We start from the raw sequence: 24,705 nt of genomic DNA on the forward strand, positions 1-24,705 counted from the left end.
CACGGCCAGTGGCCCTGTGTCACCTGCCACCCTACCACCTAAACCCCCCCTCTGCTTCCTCCAGTCATTGTCTCCCTCCTCATGATGCTTGGTCCCCACTGACCTTCTGGTTGTCTTTGGAAGAGACCAACCAGGTGTCAACATGTGCCTGGAAAGCTCATCTTTTCTGGGCTCAAGCCTTCTCTGTCTGCCAGCCTCAGCAAAAGCTGGTTTACTGGAGGTGCCTTCCTTGACCAACACAACGTGCAAAATTTTCCACTGTCATTTTCTATCTTCTGATCCCTGTATTTATTATTACTTGGCTTTTGCAAATCCTGATTACGCAGAGACGTTAATCACGAATCATGCGATCTCCAATCATCATGTTCCAATCTGCCCTCCCGAAGGAGGAACAGGTAAGGATTATCCTACCTGACGATTATTACTTGGCTCTTGTACATTTGTTTATTGGCACTCCACCCACCAGAAATAAGCTGTGTAATATAGAAGGTTCATCCACACATTTCAGAACAACAAAAATAAAGAAGGCACCCAGTGAATATTTGCTGGCAAAATATGTCAATGTCCGCGGGAATAAACCTGCTTGAAATCCCCAAGCCTGGGTGACTCTGGGTGAAAAGGAAGTAACAATACTGTCTTCTCTGCCTACATGGCAACCTTTCTGGGATGCCAAGGTGTTGTAGGCACGAAAGCTCTTTGCAAAAATCTCAGGTACTATTTGGTTCTGAATTTTATGGAGATTTTAGGCTTCGTAACTAGTGGTAGGAATCAGCTTTCAAAGCCCTCTTAGGATTTTGATTTCATCAGATTGAGTAGTTTAAATTCCTTTAAAATTCTAGTTTTATGATCCTTTGTTTATAGCTAGCATTTTCCTCCAAAGCACAGTGAGATTCGATTTGTTTTCATTTTGAAGCCAAAATTGATGCACTCACATAGTTTCCCAAATCAAAATCGTATCAGGTGCTTCATTTACAAGAAACGTGTTTGGATCAGGCCAGGCCCAGTGCCCCAGGCAGCGACAGCCCTGTCAGACGCCCCGCTCCCTCCCTGCTCTGTGCGCAATTTCACTGAGTCTCTCCTCATTTTCTAGCACGCTCTCAACTGCCAGGGACAACTTGCTGCTCAGTGAATTCAGATGAATGTGACGATGGCAGTAAGCGACATCATCATCACCACCATCATCACCACACTTACCTTCTTCCGCACCCACTTCAAGAGCCGGGACCTGAGGAGTCACCTCACACAAAGGACTGGATTTTCAACGGGGTTCGGACAAAGTAAGATCAAGTGGAGGGAAGCCCATTTTTTTCAAATCTTTTCTCAAAGCTTCCCACATACACAAATGCGTCTAATGATTCCGGATTGTATTTTACGCACAACCTCCTACATCTCGGAAGACATGGCCGACCCTTGTAGATGGGCAGCTGTGACACACAGCCAACTGGCACAGGGACGCTCTATTCCCGCCACGGTCAGTTATAAAGCATCTCGACTTGTTTTTTCTTTTCTTTGTGTGGTGTTTTTAAAATCGTAAATTTTTATTTTATGTATCCTCAACAAAGTTTTCAATGCGTATAAGTGGTTTATTTCTATCTTTTTCTCATGGTGTGAATCACACCAGAGTGTTTATGACGGGACAGTTTTATTTTCATTATGTGGACGATGTTAATGAAACTAAAATAATTCAAAAGCAAAATTACAAAAGGTTAAACAACACATGAAGGAAATGAAGAAAAGTAAACACCTCTCATTCCTTTCAAAGTATACCATTCCATGGTATGTAGTTTTCCATACATACATGTTTCCATACATAATATGATCATTCCATAGTATGATATAGTTTTAAAATCTTGCAAATATCTACGTTTTTATTTCTTTTTCTTTTCTTTTCTTTCTTTTTTTTTTAATCTTATCTTAGAGGGGCGCCTGGGTGACTCAGTGGGTTAAGCATCCAACTTCGGCTCAGGTCATGACTTCAGGGTTTGTGAGTTCAAGCCCCGTGACAGGATCTGCGCTGTCAGCACAGAGCCTGCTTCGGATCCTCTGTCTCCCTCCCTCTCACTCTCTGTCTCTCAAAAATAAATACACACTGAAGTCTTCTTATCTAGAATGAAATATTTCTAAGGACAGAGATCGTGCAATTTTAACTTTGTAGAAGTTAACAGAAAAGAGTCTGATGCATCCATAAGATTTTCATAAAGTTCATACAGTTTAAAGAATCTAAACATCAGACTGAAGGACTCCAAACCATAACTCAAGAAATCAGCTGAGAATCTTAAGGTCTTTCTGACAGTTCTTGCCCCAAATGACTGATCAATCATTATCTTACCCATTTTACATGTTGTAGCATGTGTCAACATTTAGGATATGCCCTTATGTTCTGCTTACCACATCTCAGAAAGAATATGAAAAAAATCAGTGGTATGTTTACACTAGAGTATGAGAGGCAAATGTTAAATGCTGAGAAAGTTTGCAAGATGATGGATTGTTAAACATAGCCCTTGACTAGTTAAATTATATCAACTTAAAATTAAATCCATTACATTAAAACAGATGTAGATCTCATAAATTCCTAATTACTGTACTGTATTTGGCCTTTACATGAACCCTTGAGGCTAGTATTTGTCTGGTGGAAATACCACAATAGGGACTTGTACTTCATTTGGCTACCCAGTGACATCAGGTTGACAGAAACTGGCCAACGTGGAAATGTCTGACCAGGCAGACTGGAGAAGGTTATAAATCAGGCTCTGCCCCTCACATAACTGATTGGTAAACATTTACCAGCACATCACTGAATATAAGAGACTTACAAGAAAGCCCCCACTCCACTTTCTGGGACCAATCCATGGGCTTCATTATTACAGAGCTTTCTCTAAACTCCCCACCCCAAAGCGAGTCCATGATTTCTTTTCCCTGTTTATTCTTATGCCTCCTTGTAATTCTAACAAACACACATCACGTTTTTATTTACTTATTTATTTAATGTTTAGTTTTCTTTCCCTCTAGAGTGTGAGCTTTAACAGTATACTATTTTGTAGACTTTCAGTAAGTATTTACTGAATTCATAGTAAATGCATCAATTAATTAGCATAGAGAAGGAAGAGATTAAAGAAAATTCTTGCACTATTAGACAAACAGGCTTTTGACTCTTGCCTGGAAAGCCTCAGATAGAGAGAAGATAACCATTCAGTCACACAGGTCATGTGTATCTGAGCCAGAATAAATATTCCTACATGCATTTCCACTGAATGCCTTTCTCCATGCCAAGTCTGTATCCTCTATAATCCAGCCTAACAGGTGCATTGAAAATGAGGCAGGGGCTGAACAAGGGAGACACAATTTCATGATTGAGTATAAGACAATTACTCAGCAAGAATATGGGATGAAAGCATTTGAAGAAGTAGCATCCATCATCTCTCCTTATTCTCCAGGCACAACTTGGCTCCTGCCTCATGACAAGCAGGCACTTGTTTAACAACCGACCCAACTGCAACGTTCACAAACATTTTACAGGAAAAGCATTCACATCTTCGATATTTCACAAAGAGCCTGCCCTCTCAGTATGCACATACTTGATTCAGAAGTTAATTTTAACTTGAATAACTGAGCTCTCTGGACCTAGGGGGCACAGCCAACTTATACATAAAGCATTTATGGTGTGAGTTATTTTTAACTTACACCCAATCAGCCAGCCTGCTGCATAATAGGAGTATTGGATTTTAGTCTGCAAGGAAATTGGAGCTATTCTCCTGAGAATAAAGGCACAAACATGGGCAGGAGCCATGGGTGTGGCCCATGCTGTCATCAGGGACTCTTCACGCTGCCATTGTGTCATATTGCCTGGCATTCATAATGAAGATTCTGACACAATATACGACCCTGAAGTGTCTTTAAGTCTTCGATAATGTCAAGTCGCATTGTAATATGGTTGGCTTCATTCTGCTAGCTATGTGTAACCCATGTTAATTTATTGCAAGCTGGTAATTCAGCAAAAATGCCACATTCTCTGAATGTGGATATAGATACCATTCTTTGAATAGGATGTAAAATATCCTATATTACGCAGTAGGTTAAGAGATTGACACCAGCTGAGGAGAAGCTATCACTTTCTAAGCAGGTCTGTATGAAATCAGAGATTTTTAAATAGAAGATGCTGTCATGACTGTTACCATAATGATATTATAAACAGCAAAAAATAAAGATTAGTGTTAAATATACCCGGCAGTGTGCGTGATCCACAGGCTAATGTAATACTACTACTAATTAAATGCTTACTATGTGTCCGGCACTAGGCTAAGTATCGTCAAAACAGTGTCTCACTTAATGCCACAGTAACTGCAGATATTCAGTAGTGTGGTTCCCACTTCACGGATAAGGAAACAGAGTGGAGAAGATTCGCCGGTGCTGGGCATACAGCCAGCAGGGAAGGAGGCAGGGACGGAGCCCCAGTCCTGCTGGCTCAGCAGCCCTGGCCGTCCTTGATGGTGTTACTCGTCTGAAACTGAAAGGTAAACAAGGTTCCCAAAGAGGCGGAACCGATTCCAAAACAAGGGTGAAGTTCCCAGGACACCTCACAGGCCAGGAGAGCGGGAAAGGACTGTTGTAGGGCCAATCGACAGGGAGCCCGTTTTTACAACCTCAAAGAGAGCGAAGGCATGCACTGCTCGACCTCTCAGGGCTGTGCAGGCAGGAAACGGAAACAGGCCAGAATCCTAAGGGTGAAGGAAGTCTACACAGAAGGTTCTCGACGCCCGGGGGGATGCAGGCGTGCCGAAGACGCCCGTCTTTCTGTAACTTGGGAGATACCTTCTGCCGCGAACCGCCTCGTGGAAGACACGCCGCCGCCTCTCCTCGCGGCCTGCCCGGGGTCTGTCCCAGCGTGGTGTTCTCCACGGGCTTCTGCAGCGGGCTCCCTTCTCCCCCCTCCCCCAAGCAAGGCGCGAGGACGGACCGCTGCCTCCGGCCACCACAGGACCCATGGCACAGCCTCGACCTGGCCTGGGTCTGGCTCCCTCACTCCTCGGGGAAATGACACCATTTGACACGTCTTTGCAGACTATACACCCTACCCTTGCCTGTATCCCCCAGAGGTACTCGATAAAGGTCGAGTCCGGGCGCTATTTTCTTTGGTTTCTCTGTTCAAATGGAGACTTGGGCGGAAAGACCACGAAGCCAAGAGGAGGTGGTGCCGTGGCCTCAACGTCTGTACATCCACAAAATGACATGTCGAAGCCCTAAGCTCCAGCGTGATTTGGAGGTGCAGCAGGGTTGGATGAGGTCGCGAGGATGCGGCCCGTATTGGGATTAGTGTCCCCACAAGAAGACGGACAGGCCACAGCCCTCTCACCTCACTGCCTGGGGAGACGGTGACAAGGCTGCCACCGAAGTCAAGAAGAGAGACAGCCCTTGCCAGGAACTGAATCTGCCAGCACCTTGATGTAGGATTTCCCTGCCGGCAGAACAGTAAGAAATGAACGCCTGTTGCTTAAGCCACCAGTTGATGGTGCTTTATTAAAGCGGCCCAAGCTGTCTAAGACAGCAGTGTTTTCGCATGTGGCTGGTCTAACGCGACCTTTCGTTACGTGAGCCTGTTCTCTCTCAGTGACCCGTCGCTGGAAGTTAAGTCACGGACCGTTATTCCCTCAGGCTCACTGCCTGCCAACTTCCCTAAATAGACAGGGTAATCATCTACCCCCACTCTGACTTCAGCATTTTATCACTGGTGACAAATATAGACATAAGGAATATTCATTTGATTAGCACCTGTATCTCTTAATATATTTATATATTCTGATATAGCTTGAGAAACCAGGAAGTAAATTAGGTTTGAGCTCTAAAAAAAAGTTTGTCTGGATGATTTTGAATACTTGTTTTCACACATTCACGATGACACATTTCATTTTCCCTTTTGCCTTAGCTACACCTGAAATAACTCATTTATTTCCTTCTGCTAGATTTTATAGTGTTTTCCTCCTTTATCTACACTGCATTATGTATTGAAATAAACAGCAGCTGCAGAGTCAGAGGATGATGTTTTGATCCTTGGCCCGAAGCACTTACCAGCTATGTTACCCTGGGGCAAGTCAGTTAACTTAATGTTCTTTCCTGAAGGGTTAGGTCTGTGAGGCAGGTTTGTTGTTAGAACAGATAAAAACCAACGCTCTACCCAACACGCTTGGCACATCCTAGGCACTCAATATATGCTAACGTTAGCCATACAGAAGTTATTTCATTTTATATTACATCAAATTTCATAAAGTGTTTGCAAAACTTTTATCTCAGAAGCCCATGGATTTAAATATATACTAACTGGACAAACACCCCCCCATCCCCCCAAATAACTCACATCGTGCACTATGTAGGGAATCTGCTTCCTGAGGAGGTTGGGTCAGGTCACTTGTCATGGGATTAGGTACCTATACTTGGGGATGGTATATTAATCAAAATCAATATCCTAAAGGTGAGAATACATTTCCATCAACCGTGAGATAACCAAAATGGGTACATAAATGCCATACAAATAAACATAAGAAAATCACTCTTTAAAAGTATAAGATTAATGGTGTGCATCTAATATTCCTGCCCCAGAAAAGTTATCTTTTAAGCTAATTATTCATGTAATAAAGAGACTTAGTAATCATCTAGGGCTTTTTTCGAGGGATTCTTGCAAAGATACACAATTATGTACCCCGCCCCCCCCCGACACACACACCCTGCCCAAGACCAGTGTAAAACAAATAAAAACTGTCAAGGATCCTATAATAGGAGTTGGAGGGCAGAGGCCAGTGCACCCATCTGAGCTCCAGCCAAGACCCAGGAGAAGGAAGTTCAGGCACTGCCCCAGCGTCACCATGGCGACCAGGCTGGGGGGGGGGGGGAAGTAGCAGCGGATGCTTTGGAGATGCCCCTGACTAAAGCAAGCTGGAGACTGTTGGGCCACCTCTGCTTGGAAACATCTTCCCAAGCGGAACCTCCTGCTGTTTACACAAAAGGGATTCTGTCACCTGGGGGTCTGGGGGCCAGGCCGGGGAACATCCACCTGTGTGTTGTGGAAGTCTGTCCTAATAAAAGCAGCACTGATCTTTGCCAAACTGAAATGTGAACCTCTATCCATATAATATGTGCATATTTCTTAAACTAGCGGATCATGCAAAACTCAGTACTTCCATTAAATTCTCTAACTCAGAACAACCTTGCTTTATCCAATCCCTTATTATTTTAAAACTTTTTAACTACATTTATTTATTTTTGAGAGAGAAAGAGCACAAGTGGGGGAGAGGCAGAGAAAGAGGGAGACCCAGAATCCTGGAGCAGGCTCCAGGCTCCCAGCTGTCAGCACAGAGCCCAACGCGGGGGGGGGGGGGGGGGGGGCCGCCACAAACTCATGAACCGTGAGATCGTGACCTGAGCTGAAGCAGGATGCTTAATGCACTGAGCCACCCAGGTGCTCCTCCAATCCCTTATTTTTATGCCATCATCAAATGGCATCTCCCCAAACAACTCTCTATGGGACCAAAAAAGAGGGGAATGGATTGGAGAGACAGGAAAGTTGGATCAATACATCAAATAAAACTCTCCACTGGGTGTGTACCTCTTTGTGAAGCACTTTGTGACCATTTGACGCTGGTGACCCAGGGGACGAACCTGTGTCCCTGGTGAGGAAGGACCAGCGCAGACAGACCTCTTTCATTTTGTCTCACAACTAATCTTCCACAAAATCACCAATAAGCTCTTTCTTCTGGGCACCGTGTCATCACGGCTTCTCTGCTAAAGCAATTACACACAATGGTGTGAAACTATCTGCCTAAGGGGAATTCAGAATTATAACCCCACCATTTCTGGAGCAGCGCCACATGCGCTCTCAGCACTCTCCCACACTGGGGGCACTTCGGCGCCGTGATGAGGGATTAGTTTTAGTGGGAAAAAAATGAAATAGCTTTAAAGCACTTTTCTGAGTATCATTTTTGTGCCTGGTCTTTCTTCTACTGAAAACATTTCCATATTCTTTCAATTTAATTCCTATAATTATTTTGTGGAGTTATCATCCCTTTTCCACGTGAAGGAGTTGAGACAAAGCAGTTCAACGATTTGCCAGAGTCCTTGCAACTAGTGGTTTAGATTCAAACCTGGGTCTTCAGATTTCAAATTCACAGCTCCCCAGTAAAACCGTATCGGCTTTGTTTTACCTCGTTATCAAAATATTTGGCCAGAATTTTTAAGACATAAGGGATATTCATGAATTTTAGGCTAGTAGTCTTGGTTCTATTTAATGTTATTATTTATTTAAAATGTGTCTCAGAATATTAAGTTTTAGAAAATTTGGGATGATGTGAAGCTCTTGGTTGATGTGGAGGAAAAGCATGACCTAAACTCATGAGAACATGTTTGAATTAACAGATTAACACCAAATGGATAAAGTTTTCTTTATTTTAATTTAATGATGGCTTGTTCTAAATATGGAAAATCAGCAACTTCAAGTATTTTTTTCATCTGAATTATTCTTTGGTACTTAACATTCCTATTTATATGCAGATTTGGGGATTTGTCTTTGCTTGCCAATGATGGGCACACATTTTATCTTCTTTACGTGCCATCCAAGTCAGACTGCACTCTCCTATCCCTGTACCTTGTTCTCCTGGGAACCCAACTTGGGATAATAATACAGAAGGTAAAATCGTCATCACATTACTGCAGCTAGGCAGAGTCACCCTTATTCTGAACGCCACAGATAATATTCCAAATGCTGTAGTATTTCCATCAAAGCAGTTATTATATTCACCATTTCTATGTACGTTATGCAGTTCTAAATTTTCTATTTGAATTTGTAGCATAACATGGCCACATTTTACCCCTTAAGCTGTCTCTGGAATAAAGTGCAGCAATAAGTTCATTTTGGAACCAACATTTCAAGATTCAGACAAGCTCCACTTAGAACGGTCAACATATGGTTGACCTCCATACTGTTTTATGGAGGTTCCTCAAGACAATTAAGAACACAACCATATGATTAGACAATCCCATTCTGAGTATACATCCAAGGGAAACGGCACCGCTATCTAAAGGGATATCTGTACTCCGATGTCCGCTGCAGTCCTACTTACAAAAGCCAAGAAACAGAAACAACCCGCGTGTCCATCAATGGACACATGGACAAAGAAGCTGGGGTTTACATTTACAGTGGAATATCACTCAGCCATGAGTAAGAAGGAGATCCTACCATTTGCAACAACATGGACGGACCTCAAGGGCATTATGCTTGAGTGAAACCAGTCAGACAGAGAAAGAAAACTATGGTACAGTTTCACTTATACAGGGAAACTAAAACAGCTTAACTCATAGAACAGAGTGGAATGATGATCACCAGGGAAAAGGGGTGGGGGAAACAGTCCCAGAAAGACTGGGTCAGAAGGTGCAAACGTTCAGCTATAAGATGAACAGGTTCTGGGAAGCTAATGTGTGAAATGGATAGTTAACAGTACTGGATTATATTCTTGAAAATTGCTAAGAAAATAGATCTTAAATGTTCTCACCATTCTCCCCCACAAAAAAAAAAAGTAATTATGTGACGTGACGAAGGCATTAACTATAACCTTATTATAGTAATTATTTCACAATATATACATGTATCAACATAATTTAAGCCTACTTCTTAAATTAAAAAATAAGAGATATATTGACTATATATCAATTTGCTGGTTTCATTATAGAAAAATAATGGTGGACTTTGGGAATCACCATTTTGATTCTACTGTTTTGGAGTAAAACATTGATATAATCAGATTCTGACTTGGAAAAGTGAATCCATTAATCTTTTTTTTCTTTTTTCCCAAAAGGATGGCTACAAAATAAAGTTGCCTTAGGGCTAACTTCATGCACTATGTTTAATTTAAGGACTCGGCAGCGTAATTGTTTTTTTTGACTGTAGAAATTCCTTAGAACTGTTCTACATATCATCAAATCATAACGTGATGCTAAGCTTGGGCTGTCTGTAAAATCAGAGTATGGCTCATCCATCAAGTTCTTGGCATCATAGATAACGTCAGCAGTCTGGGTACACGCTGAGAAGGTGCCGTTGAAAGATCTGTCGTTCACAGGCAGCAGCGTGACCTCAGGGAAGGACCTCAAGACATCTAAGCTTGTTTTCACTTTTGCAAAATAGAGAAGTGAAACCACATAAATCAGAGGATCAGCTTCTGGCTTCCTTCCTTCCACGCAGTGATCTAGCCAGACATTCCTGAACAAGTGCCTGTTCCATATCCACACAGAAGTTCATTTAAACATACGAGGCCATGAAGGATACAGTGAAATGGGGGCGGGGGTAACAAGTGATGCTGAAGCACGTTACAGAATCCAACATAAAATACCCAGTCCGCATCCAATAAATACAGGATCCTACACAAATGTAAAGCCATGACCATAAATGTGACATAATCCTGCTTCTCTCCTTGAATCACCTCTGGTGCAGTGTAGGGGACCTTGCATCCAGGAAAGGTCCCAATTTAGAGCTGGTGTTATGGACAGCACCGGTTTGGACAAGAAAGTATGCGGTTACCCCACGTATGAGAGGAGAAAGAAAACAGTCACCTGTTCATAGACTGGATAAGACCATCTATATCTTTATCATTTCAGTGTAGGGCGAACAGGGAAGCCATACCTAAAAGGAAATCCACTCTATCTCTAATTTAAGGCCATGACGCTGACCTTTAAGAGTATGAAAGTACAGTCGTTACTGAGAAATCTACACGAAAAATAACTCTTCTCAATTTTATTTTCTCCATTTTCTTGCAGATCTTCTCAGTGGAAATGCTATTTTTCTTCTACCTTGAATAAACCGGTCTCTGAGGTGAGTCCAGCCAGTACACAGCACCGTTTATAGTTTGCTCTGAAAGCTAAAGGCCAGTGACTGCCTGTGCCGTGTTTCCCTAATTAATGGCTGACGGTCATTGGAAACAAGCAGCTCTCTTGAAGACACCGGGACCCTGAGTTATGGCAAAGTTCTACGTGTAAAAATAATTAATCTTTGCTCCACTAAAATCTCTCAAGAGAGGAAAAGACAGTGTGGGCGTCGTGTCCATAACTGTCCTCCACGGTCAGGACTGAGTGTCCCTCACCAAGGTGCTGAGCAAACAGCTTTCAGCAATTCCCCACCTTCTCTCTCTTCTTTCTCTTCCACCTGTTCTCTTTCATTATCTGAATTTAAAGACTTCTCCCTTCTAAATATGAAAAAATTTAGGACCAAATTTTAGTGATTTCTTTACTCAGTGCTGCTGCTGCTTCTTGCTTACAAAGATGTTCAGTGCGTTCAGGCCATTGAACACTGAGTTTGTTTCAACTGTTTTGAAGTATTTCAATACCTTGTATTTAAATACAACTAAAGTACATAAGAGTGCTGGACACAAACTGGCCAGAATAAATTTGTGTTGCATGAATGGTGAATGGACACAATAACACATTTTTATCCAAAATTACAAATACTGCCTCTCTTATTTTGAAATGGAATATAACAAAATATAAAGCACCAATTTTAAATGTGGTAAGTCTCAAAAAAATCTTTTATAAGTGCCAGTAGGAAGTTTAGTCATCTAGTGATCCTTAAGAAAAGGGGATAATGTACTTTGTAGAAGTGCTTGGCACACAGATATTAGACCTTGCATCTGCTAAATGAATTTGGAGCCTGGTTCCTTCACATAAAAGGCAATAATAATTACTGTTCAGAAGGATAATAAAAACTATTTTTTCTAATATGTGTAAAACTTTCTTACATGTGCCTAATAAATATTAGTAATCATCTATAATTATCATATACAAAGTGAGAGATGTTGGGGAAAAAAGACCCCAGGGTAGGGGGTACCTGGGTGGTTCAGTTGGCTGAGTGTCCAACTTCAGCTCAGGTCATGATCTCATGGTTGTGAGTTCAAACTCTGTATCAGGCTCTCTCTACTCTTAGTACAAAGCCCACTTCAGATCCTCTGTCCCCTTCTCTCTCTGCTCCCCTCCTCCCTCGCTCTTTCTCTCTCTCTCAAAAAAATAAAAATAAACATTTAGCACTTTATTTTTTTTAAGTTTATTTATTTTGAGAGAGAGTGCACACATGCACAGGAGCCTAGGAGGGGCAGAGAGAGACAGGGAGAGAGAGAATCCCAAGCAGGCTCTACACCACCAACACAGAGCCCCCATGTAGGGTTCGAACTCACAAACTGTGACATCATGGTCTGAGACCAAGTCAGACACTTAACTGACTGAGCCACCCAGGTGCCCCTGAAAAAAATAAACGTTTTTTTAAAAAGCCCACTTGGAAAAAAACGTATAAATTCTAGACTGTTCAGTGAATTGACATTTAGTGCCACTCCTACAAGATGTCCCTAGGTCCAGACTTCTCAATTTAAGGAACAAACTTATATTTTAAGCATTCTGGGTGAAACTGTAGCATGGTACAGATTCTGACATGCTATAAAAATGGAGATTACTATAAAGCTATAGTAATCAAGACAGCTCCATACTGGCCAAACTGACAGATAAAATGGAACAGAACAGAGAGCCCCAAGACAGACCCACAAATATAGTCAACTGATTTCTGTTTGACAAAGGAGCAGAGGCAATTCAATGCAGAAAAGACAGACCTTTCAGCAGACGGTGCTCAACAACTAGACGTACACACGGAAAACACTGAATCTAAACACAGATCCCACATCCTTTGCAAAAATTAACTCAACATGGATTACAGACCTAAATGTAATATGCAAAAGTATACAATACCCAGAAGGCAACAGGAGAAAATCTAAGAGACCTTGCATCTTGCAATGACTTTTTAAATGCAACAATATTGGTATGATCTATTAAAAAAGTTGAGAAGGTGGACTTTATAAAAGTTAAAAACTTCTGCCCTGTGACACGTTAAAAGAATTAGAAGGCGAGCCACAGATGGGAGGATAATATTTGCAAAATATATATCTGATGAAGAACTTTTATTCAAAATATACAAAGACTCTTAAAACTCAACAATAAGAAAACAGACAAACCAATTAAAATGAGCAAAAACCCTGGACTGGCATCTCACCAAAGACACATAGGTGGGCAAACAAGCATAGGAAAAGACACTCCAAGAAAATGTCAATTAAACAACGAGATACTATTATGTGCCCGTTACAACGAGCAACATGCAGAATGCCCATAACACCTAATACTAATGAGGATGTACAGTAACAAGAACTCTCGTTCACTGTTGGGAATGCAAAATGGCGCAGCCATTGTGGAAGACATTTGGGCGGTATCTTACAAAACCAAGCATATTCTAAGATCCAGCAACCACACTCCTCAGTATTTACCCAAAGGAGTTGAAAGCATGTCCACACAAAAACCTGCATGTGGATTTTAGCAGCAACTTTATTCATAACTGCTAAAACTTGGAAGGAAAGAAGACGTCCTTCAAAAGATGATGGATAAACTGTAGTCATTTCAGACAAGAGAATATTATTCAGCACTAAAAACAAATGAGCCATCAAGCCATGAAAAGACAGGGGCAAAACTTGCATGTTACCAAGTGAAATGAGACATTTTGAAAAGGCTACATACTGTATGATTTCAACTATATGACATTCTGGAAAAGGTAAAACTATAACGAGTAAAAGGACCAGTGTTTTTCAGGGGTTAGTGGGGAGAGGAGGGATAAACAAGTGGAGAACAGGAGTTTTTATGGCAATGAAACTATTCTGTATGAACTACAGTGGTGGCTACTTGACATTGTCATTATTCAGATATACAGCATACACAACACCAAGAGTAAACCGTACTGTCAACTATGGACTTGGGGGAGGGCGCCTGGTGGCTCAGTCGGTTGGGTATCCGACTTCGGTTCAGGTCATGATCTCACAGTCTGTGAGTTCAAGCCCCATGTCGGGCTCTGTGCTGATAGCTCACAGCCTGGAGCCTACTTCAGATTCTGTGTCTCCCTCCCTCTCTCTCAGCCCCTCCCCTGCTCATGCTCTGTCTCTATCTCAAAAATAAATTAAAAAAAAAACAAAACAAAACAAAACTATGGACTTGGGTTGATAATGAGATGCCATGTTGATTTGTAAGTTATAACAAAAGTACCGCTCCAGAGAGGGCTGGTAATGATGGAAGAGGTTGCATGTGTGTTTGGGGGTAGGTGGGGGTGCGGTGACATGGGAACTCTCTGTACTTTTCCACACAAACTTTCCTAAAACTTTCCTTAAATAACTATTTATTAATTACAAAATGACAACCAAGGAAAACAACACCAAAGAAAAAGTAAACAAATATAGAGATTAGCAATGCAGATGTAAACAGAAATGCATGTCAGCTCATAAGAGAATCTTCACTAATACTGTTTGTTTATTTCAATTAGCTCGTTTCTAAATAGCATAACTAAACTTGAAGTTAGCTCCCAAACTGAGTTTTAAAAATATAATGTGAAGGGGATTTTTATTCAAGTTGTTCTAAAACTGCTTATTGGTCCAAAAGCAAAATAAAAAGAGACAGGAACAAAATAAACAAACAAAAGGCTAGGGGTATAATCCTTGTGATACTGAAAATATCAACCATGTGAAACAGTCTCTGAACTAAAGCCCTCCTTTAAAAATTTGTGAAGGGTACTGGAAAAACTAAGAAGAAGAGCACAGATGTAGGAGAGAAAAAGAGATTAAAATTCCTAAGCAGGCGATGCACAGTAATCAGATACAGAGTGTAGACATTTGAGATCCTGATTTATACAAACCACAGATTAAAGATAATGGGGGGGGGGGGGGCGCCTGGGTGGCTCAGTTGGTTAAGCGTCCGACTTCAGCTCAGGTCACGATCTCACAGTCTGTGGGTCGGAGCCCCGCGTCGGGCTCTGTGCTGACAGCTCAGCGCCTGAAGCCTGCTTCAGATTCTGTGTCTCCCTCTCTCTTTGCCCCTCCCCCGCTCATGCTCTGTCTGTGTCTCTCTCTCTGTCTCTGTCTCTCTGTCTCTCTCTCTCTCTCAAAAATAAATAAATATTTTAAAAAATTTAAAAAGATAAATTGGGACAACTCTGAAGAAATAAACATATTAAGAAATTAATAAATTCAATTTTGTTTGGTGTTTTAAAAGTGTACTATCCTCATGCTTTATATAAAAGGTATGCCAGACTGTCTATGTATCTACCTATCTACACACTTCTATATGTTAACTATTTACAAATAAAATAATGTGATGTCTGGTATTTGCTTTAAGATACCTGGAGGGGGGAGGGGGGCTGTGAGAAGGTGAACAGATAAAATACAAATGACGGAATGGAGAACACAGCAGTTCTCTTTACAGCTCTCTCCACTCTTCTGTATATTTACAATTATCCACAGTAAATAGGTTAGTGTTAAGTAATCCAACGAGTGAAATACTGTCAATTTAAAAAGTGTTATCTCACCTTAATCGTGGACCATACACTATGTGTTAATATCATATGGTGCATTTTAAGGACCATCTTAGTAAAAATGTGACTAATATAACCATTCGTAACCCACCCATACAATGAGAAAATAACAATCAAACAACTCCACACTCCGGTTTAAACTGTAGGATCTGTGCTCCGACATGGTTTTGGGGCACATGTAATGAGTTTCTGGGAGCTGTAGACCTTCCCTCCCCCTTCCATACCTCTTTACTCCTTCACGATTATCCTTAAGTCAATCACAGATTTTTTTTTAATTTTTTTTTTAACGTTTACTCATTTTTTGAGAGACAGAGAGCACGAGTGGGGGAGGGGCAGACAGAGAGGGAGACACAATCCAAACTGTCAGCACACAGCCTGACGCGGGGCTCGAACCCATACACTGTGAGATCATGACCTGAGCTGAAGTCAGACACTTAACCGACTAAGCCGCCCGGGCGCCCCAGCCAATCACAGAATGTTTTAACTTCAGTGCCAGAGAGGTAAAACTAGCCAAAGAGTAAGACCCCCCAAAATGATCTAGTTAACTCTTGCATTGCCCTTCCCACATATTACACTAGCTTATGCCATTTGAAATGCCAGCATCTCCTTCGGATAAAACATTTAGGGAAAAAGTGTATGGCAAGACATTAGAAGTAGTTATAGATTGTTTCTTCCAGATGGCCAAGCATTGCGCCCTCACTTTATACCATTTCACTTTTCTTCTCAGAAAGAAGCCATTTCCCACTGAGTATCTCCCTCACATCCAGTGGAGGATAGTTCATCCCAGAGGGCCAGTGACATGAAGTGTCTCTGGCACAGTCACTACCCACTCACTGCAGGAACAATAATTCCTCATCAATCAGCTAAAAAAAAGAAAAGAAATCCCGGGATCTCTAAAAGAGATTATTTGCTCCAGCATTCTACACAGATAAAATTAAATAAGGTTGCAAATAATCAAAATGAGCAATTAAATAATAAGGATGCTATGATATATCAACGCCAAGTACTAATATACTATACATAACATTTTAGTGTAGTGGGAAGGAGGGTAAGTGGAGTTCTTGGATTAGGAAACACACACTAATGTAAACTTAAAACACAAACCTCAAATTTGCTAGGCTTGGATGAAACATTCAAGAACACCTTTCTACAGCCTGTGGACAGACTGTTACAGTGGTGATTAGGGGTTTTCCACTAGGGACCCCGCACAGTGACTGTCTGAATCAGGTCAGGGATGCCTTCCGAACAGGCTGTCAGTAACCACACTCCCAAACTAACCAACATTTGCAAGCTTTGAGATTAGCCAGATTTGATTCAAGGTCATCCCTGTGATAACATCACTGCTCATCTCAACATGGATTTTATTTGCCTACTTTCTGTTGAGAGGTGAGTGGAGCTGTGTGAAAGCGAACTGGGAATTACAGCCAGAAGCTCATCTCACCTGGGCCACGGCTTACACCGAGGGACCTTTATCATGCTTTCTTATTACATGATGCAGTTCAATTTCAAAAAAATAAGTAAAATAGCCCTATTTTTATTTTGCAAACTATGTATTTTGAGGCCATTAAGTAGGTGATTTACTCACATACAAAAATTTTTAAAAATAAATATCACATCCCTTTTAAAAAAGGGGGGAGGGGGCACCTGGGTGGCTCAGGCAGTTAAGCATCTGACTCTTGATTTCTTTTGCCCCAGGTCATGATTTCATGGTTGGTGAGTTCAAGCCCCCTGTCAGGCTCTGTGCTGACAGCATGGATCCTGCTTGGGATTCTCTCTCTCTCCCTTTCTGTGCTCCTCCCCCTCTTGTGTGCACAGGTTTTCTCTCTCTCTCTCTCTCTCTCTAATATATAAACTTAAATAAAAAACTGAAAAAAACTAAATAAATATCACATCCAAATAAAACAGAAGTCAGACACATTATGTGTGTGTGTGTGTGTGTTTGTGTGTGTGTGTGTGTGCGCGCGCGCCTGTGGGGGGGTGTGCATGGGGAGGGTGCCGAGGGCTGAGGCTCAGTATCTTGATACCTCTGTGACTTCTCTTCTGGATCACACATGGGAACATCACTTATCACATCTGTTTCAATAGAGAGAAGGTTAGGAACTTATGGTGTGTAGCTTATAATTTCCCAGGGCATTTCAAAATTGGTATTTCAAAGTAAAATGTTCGTGATCTACTCAGATGAAGTTGAGAGTAGAAACACTTCTATTTGGTAAGTACGATCAGTGCCCACAGTGTGGTTTCTGTCCTAAGAAACACAAATAGAATCTACAGGTATGGTCACCAAGTGCCCACTGTGTCAGGCACTGGGCTAAGTGTTTTATATGAAGAGTGATAAATGGTCAAAATGGTCTAACAAGGCAAGTACTATCATCACTATTTCAGAAATGAAGAAATTAGCTCAACTTTATCTTATTTGTAATAATTCCTCTTGGTTTAAGAAATATACGAGCCAGTTTTGTGATAAAACAACAAATGACAGGACAGAGTATGTAACTTGAACACTGCTGCGAAGAATCTGAATGTGTAACTTGCGTGGCTTCAGGACCCAGCACGTTCCCCTTGAAGGTGCGTTCTGAGGTCACCTTTCATTCATCCCTCCTCCGCTTCTCTGGCGTGGCCGTGGCCACCCAGGCCCTGAGCTGGGTGCTGGGACCCAGGCGCACTCACTAAACAAGTGGATCGCTACCTGTGGATGGCCAGGTTCCATCCGGATCAGACCTCACACCAACTTCGCAATTCATTCTGTTAAGAGTCTCTTAGACATCCGGCGGCTCCTGCTGTAGCTACTTACTGCTGTGAACATTGCACTAAGTTGTTTCTTCTCGCTTCCGATTTTTACACCCTTCACGTCTCAGTGCCCTGGGGCACACCCCTTCACACCCTGCCCATGCTGTCTGCCTTGCACAGGTGGGATTTCTGTGATCTCTGCCACTTCCAGGCCACCATGTCCCCAAAGAAAGGGGCTCAGGTAAAATGCTCTTTATGGACTTGTCAGCTCCAACGTACCGCATCTGACCCAGAGCCACCTGACATTTACACTTGAATAAACATTTCAGAGAACGAACTCTCCCGAGGAAAACCTGGAAAGTCTGACTCATGGCCCATATGCCTCCCCCAGTAGGATATTTTGAGGCCTGCAGACCTGAATGTGCATCACAAAAATACTGCTGCGGGATAGAGAGGTGCTCCTTCGGGAACTTGAAGACTCTCATGTGCTTTGGCCTTTATTTCTTAAAGATATGTGATCCCATGTGCCATGTGAGCATTTGAATTTGCCTTCTTTAAAACACCAAAGCTGATATTAATGCTGATCTAATGTAAAGAAGGTTTACAATACTAAAATTCTTCTCTGGGGTCAAGTATCCACTTATTGTACACAGAGACTATGGCAGATAGACGACAGAGAGCTAGGTATCACTAGATACACATCGTAACCTAGTCCAGTCCACATACTGTGCTGAGTAAACTCGCCCGGTCGATAAATCAGTACTATTGACCAAACGTTTATTCCACAACAGACATCACACATTCTGGGCAGACAAGCGAGCATAAGCTAAGGCCTCTTATCAAGGAGCTTCTATTCTAGGAGAAACAAAAACACAAATGGATAAATATCTCTCATTACTGACAGAGTCTAGACAAGTGATAAGACAGGGTAAAGAGGAGGGCCGTTTTTCTTACATCTGTGAGGTGGGCTAACTTAGCTACAGTGTTGAGTGAGAGAGTGGTGGAGGACAGGATGCTATTGTCAGCTGGATGAGCAGGCAGCTACACGAAGATCCATTCATTCACTCGCTCATCCAATGTACATCCCCTGAGTCTCCACCACGTCTCCGGTACTATCCTAGTGGGAGCGTTAACATTAAAATGCATCAAAATGTATGTTATGTGTACAAACATAGCATACATACATACATACATATATATAGGTATATATACACATACACATAACATACATACGTATGTATAATTACTAAATAATGACCAGAGGTAAAAAACTAAAACTGGAAGGGGACTGGAGGCAGAGGGAGAAAGTGTGTGTGTGTGTGTGTGTGTGTGTGTGTGTGTGTGTGTGTGCGCGCGCACATGCGCCAGTGCACATGGGGGCTCAGAGACCTGGATGAACGTGAGCACAGATAAGGTACAAACGTTCACGACCAAGAAGGGGCCCAGACCCAGGGCGGAGGTGGGGGCTCTGCCGCCTCAGGCGGTGATGCTGCCACTGCTCCCAGACAGGCTGTGTGAGGCTGGGCGGGGGCGGAGGCGCGGAGGGCTCCCGGTGGAACACCCAGGGAGCGGGTGCGTGTGCAGGGCACATGTCGGGAACACAGTGGCACACGTGTGTCTGGGGTTGAAGCGGAGGTCCAGACAGAGCCTGCAATCACGGAGTCGGCGGCAGAGATGGAAGAAAGGCCCCACGGGGTGGATGTCGCCCCTGGCCGCCCCTGAGGAATGACACACGGGAAGAGCAGGCTGTGGGTCGAACAGGCTTGTGCCAAGTGCCGGGTGCGCTACAAGTTCAACACAAGTCGAGGCGCGGCAGAGGGGGAAGACGAACAAATGTGTTTGGAATGCAGGGAGCACAGCACAGACCCTAGGACCAGGTCTCAGAGCCTCTGCAGGCTACACGCAAAGTGCCGATCTCTCTGCGCCCGAGGGAACTGGTAGCCCTGAGCAGCACACTACCTGGCCATCTTGGGGGGGTGTAGAGAGGGGCAGAGAAGACGCTGTGTCACGTCAGTTTTCCAGGATGATCTGGAACTTATTCAAAGAAGAGAAAGGGAAGTTTGGAGAGCAGAGGGGGCCAAGGCAGAAAGGATACTCATAACAGACTAATCAGCACGGAAAAAGGCGCGTGGCCTTGTCTGGCAATGTGCATGCGTGTGCGTGTGTGTGTGCGTGCGGGTGTACATGTGTGACTGTTGCCAAGGTGGAGACAATGATATTGGAGAAGCAGAGAGGGCCTTTAGGACACTGTCAAAAAAAAAAAAAAAACAGCTGTCTTATAGATGCAACAAACCTTTGAAGACTTTCAAATACAAGCAAGATCTTAATTATAGTGCTATAATGCAGGACTAGCAACTTAATGTCCTTTATCAAAAACACTTAATGCCCAAAAACAAATGCTGAGTAACAAAAAATAAAAAAGGATTGCTCAAATTGTCTGGTATACTCAGCCTCATTTTAACAAAGCACATTCCACCTAAGCCTTTTAATACAGTGAGGTTAATATAAAAACCATGAAAAACACAAGTCTGGCTTTATATTATTCTAATTAGAGCTTACAGATACAGAGGATAACACTAGTAGCATGTCTGTTTATTTGGTTTTGTTACCAGATTAAAAAATATATATTATTTTGAAAGATGATAATCCTGGAGAAAAATGTTTGTATACTTTACAAGAACATCCAAAATAGAGACTTTAGTTTGTTTGTTTCATTTACAAAACAAATGAAAACCAGAAATGAAGTTATTCATTCAACTAAAGCAAGTGTTAGCAAGTGTTACACTGTGATGTAAAAAGCAGGCAATGAAAAACTAAAATTGGGTCAAAATCTGCCATAAATAATTTTTGTGTGACTGAACATAAGGAAAATGGCCCTTTGGTGGTGGGTGGGATAGATAGCATCTACACCCTATTCTGAGCACATGCAACATGGCCGGCTGCAGGTGGATTACAGCCCAATCAGCAAACGCTTCATTTTCCAATAGGATTCTTTTTTCACTTCACAGAAATTACAACTGTAATCATTACAGTTACCTAATGCATTTGATATTCTTCTAACTCTATTCTACCTCTTTGCAGATGAGTCAGTCCTTCTGAGAAGTACACAGAGCTGTAACTAACACTCTTCCCAATGTCAGAAACCTACAAAGGTTTGTGGAACATTTATGCATGCATTTGCACAAGAAAAAAAGCTGCAAAGATTTTCTTGGGGCTGGGGGTGTATGGAAAATTTCTTACGTGCTAATTACCAAACTTGAGTGTTTACTTGAAGCTGAGGTTTTCCCAGGTACATAATGAAAGTATCTTGTTTGGATGTCACATGGTTTATTCACTTTTATATGCCTTTCAGTTTGACAGATGAAACTATAAAATAGGTGATTTAAATAAGCAAACTGAATTCCCTGCAACCATTCTAATAATAATTGCAGCACACAATGCTTACAAAATATGGTTCTTTCTGTCTGCAAAACACTTTACTAATTACCCAGTTTGTTAATCTTAGCTTATCTCCTTGATTTGCCATGTATTTTCACATATGTATCTTAAAACACAACTTATTTTCCTTCTCTGGCATAAACTTCCACTTAGCACATCTCTCCATATGCTGCTTCTTTATAAAAATAATGTAAATGCACTGAATTCTAGGGATATGATCAAGTAAGCATTACATCAAAAAATATAATAATTTGCTGCGATTAAATTACCTGATTTACTTCAATTACTGTGATGATTACTTGGGATGGATTTGTAACAAAAGAAAATTGGTGAACACTTCTGAAGTCAATATATCATCCCTGCATTTCTTTTATGACTTATAGTAAGGCTATTCCATTTTGCAGGCAAGACAGCAGAGTAAGGGGAAAAAATCGTCCATTTCAAACCTAAGTATATACGGTCAACCTAGAAGTAAAAGATAGGACATTTTGAAAAAAAATCAGTAAGAATTTGTAAAATATATTTTACTCTTTATTATTTGAAGTAAGCTTTATTTCCATAACTTAAATTCCCTTATTTTAAGATTATTATAATTCCTTTGAATCCCCATGAAAATATCCAATCAATTGTGGGATTATGAATGAGGACATTTTCTCAGTTTCTTGGCCTTCTATGTATAGGTCATTTAAGCTGCAGGATTTACTACTGCAAGCAGCCTGAAAGACCCAACAGGTCATGGGGTTCTGGGGATGGGGCCTCATACCTTTTCTATTCAGGGCAGCCACCTGCCCGCTATTCTTGTCCATGCTACGTGTGTCTGCAGAAACCAGAAGTCACTTTATTTATTTATTTTTTTGACAGAAATCTATCAGCTAAAACTTAGAGAAGGAGAAGAACAGAGACAGAGACTGGTTCTACAAAAGGCCCTTTGAAGACAGAAAAATAAGAAAACATTTGGGAGAAAATATTTGCAAACTGCATTTTTAACGAAGGATGAGCATCTCAAATATATAAGAAACACTCAAAACTCAACAAGAAAAACAACCAACCAACCAAAACAATCCAAACAGAAAGTGGGTGAACTATGTGGGCTAACATGTCACTGGAGAAGGTGCCCAGATGGCAGATGAGCACGCGAAGTGATCTCCAACATCATCGGCCACTAAGGAAATGCAAATTAAGACCATAATGAGATATCACTGCCTACTTCTCAGAATGGCCAATTTTGTTGTTGTTATTGTTGTTGTTAGTCCCAACACCGAGTGCTGCTGAGGCTGCTGGGAAATGGATTCACACATGCACTGCTTGTGAGGGTGTAAAACGATACAGGTGCTCCGGAAATAGGTCTGGCAATTTCTCATAAATCAATATATGCAAATATCATATGCATACAGGTCATGTATGACCCAGCAATTACATTTCTTGGCATTTATCCAAGAGAAATAAAAACCCGTGTTCATGCAAAAGCCATTCTTAGCATCTTGTTCCTAAAAGCCCCAAATCAGAAAGACACCCAACATCCTTCAACGAGACAAAGGAGGAACAACCCAGGGTACAGGGAAGCCATGGGACACTACATGGCAAGAAAAGGAGCAAACTTTACATACAAACACTTGGGTGGATGGCAAGGAAGTTGTGCTAGCAGCACATGCCGGTCACAAATGGTTACACACTTCATGGCTCCATGAACAAGATACCCTTAAAACAGCAAAGTGACAGGTGGAGAATAGACGTGTGCTGTTCACAGGGAGCTCTGTACCGTGATCACAGTTGCTCCAAGAACCCACAGACGTGATACGACTGCACGGAGCTCCGCACGCCCGCGCGCGCGCGCGCACACACACACACACACACACACACACACACACATATGAACTGGTGAAATCGAATCAGTTCTGTGGACTGCCCCCAAGTCACTGGACCCACTGTGCTACTGCGTTCCAGAAAGGGGAGATGTTACCATTCAGGACAACAGTGAAGGTACAAGCGCTCCTTGTAGACTTTATTGCAAGTTCCTGGGAATCTATAATTATTTCAAAACAAACAGTCAAAAAGAGAGACTGGCAACAAGTAAAATGTTACAAAGGCACTGTAGGGCACATGACAGGTGTTCGAGGCTTTGGAGGATCACCTGTAATATGGGCAGGGCATGAGTTCGCTGGAGCGAATCTGAATGTGCCCATGTCTTCCCAACAGGCTTTCCCTGAATCACTGAAGAAAAGTGGGTGTTTCTACTTCTCCATCAATCTAGACACATGCGGTACCTATGCTGCTTCTTGTATTTTCCATGTTACTGAACATGCTAATCGCCTTCCTTAAAATTAACATAAATTATCAGCATAATCATTGCTTGGTCAACATCAGTTCATTTATCTAAATTTCTCATTCAGCGAGGCAAAGTTACCAAGTCTGGGCAAAGTGATTTCTCCCCAAAAACTGGAAGTCCATTGTAATGTTATGATTCTGTAATGTTATACGCACTCAAAGGACTTAATCTGAAAATATTTTCAGTTTCCTCCTGGCACCTTCAAAATGTGATTTAAATAAAATGATGGGGCTTCAGGGATGTGTATTTCTTTTTTTTTTTCTGAATTCCCCTTAATGTTCTGAGTACTTGATTTTTAGCTCCAGCTCTTCTGTCTTTATGGTGAGGCTAATTAATTTAACTCACGGACTCAGTTTCCTCATGTGTAAAATGGAGGGCTTTCACTGAATTCATAAAGGAGTTACCATGATTAATCATCTTCCTCTTTAGTTTCTGATGGAAGTTACTCACTAGCAAACATTCCATCATGTAAGGTAATTTAATGCCAACAGAAAGGTGCTCCCTTCTAACTGCTGCTGGAATTATTTTAACTGTACTGACACCCAAACACCAATAATCCCACAAGGCTCCAGAGCCCTATGGTTCTTCGGGACTCCGTTCTCATCCAATTATTTTGGAAGGTTAAGTTGTTTTATAAAGTTTGATGAAAACAGAAACCCAACATGTGATATGCTGGGCTTCTCAAAACACAAGTGACGGAAATGCTACGATGCATCCTGTCCTGTCAGAGCTGCAGCCATCTGCGAGCTCTCTCAAACAAAATAATGCATTCTCCAGTCGCTTTGCAAAGTGAGTTTTTTTC

General features: G+C 41.9%; 1 protein-coding gene, 1 long non-coding RNA gene and 1 other non-coding gene across 3 annotated transcripts in view; 1 reads left to right on the forward strand and 2 right to left on the reverse strand.

Annotated features, from left to right (window-relative positions):
- The window catches only part of CSMD1 (CUB and Sushi multiple domains 1), a 1,645,367-nt gene that overhangs the window by 647,315 nt on the left and 973,347 nt on the right, over positions 1-24,705 (reverse strand). The gene's annotated exons all lie outside the window — the stretch shown is intronic.
- Positions 287-418, reverse strand: LOC121040030 (U8 small nucleolar RNA). The gene has a single exon (XR_005795100.1). It is a non-coding gene; the product is annotated as a U8 small nucleolar RNA (small nucleolar RNA).
- On the forward strand, positions 3,937-22,790 carry LOC121039598 (uncharacterized). The gene is made up of 4 exons (XR_005794870.1): positions 3,937-4,120; positions 10,792-10,846; positions 21,221-21,291; positions 22,439-22,790. It is a non-coding gene; the product is annotated as an uncharacterized LOC121039598 (long non-coding RNA).

The sequence above is a fragment of the Herpailurus yagouaroundi genome, unplaced genomic scaffold (assembly GCF_014898765.1).
Source record: "Herpailurus yagouaroundi ecotype Mexico unplaced genomic scaffold, PumYag 181, whole genome shotgun sequence".
NCBI lineage: Eukaryota > Metazoa > Chordata > Mammalia > Carnivora > Felidae > Herpailurus > Herpailurus yagouaroundi.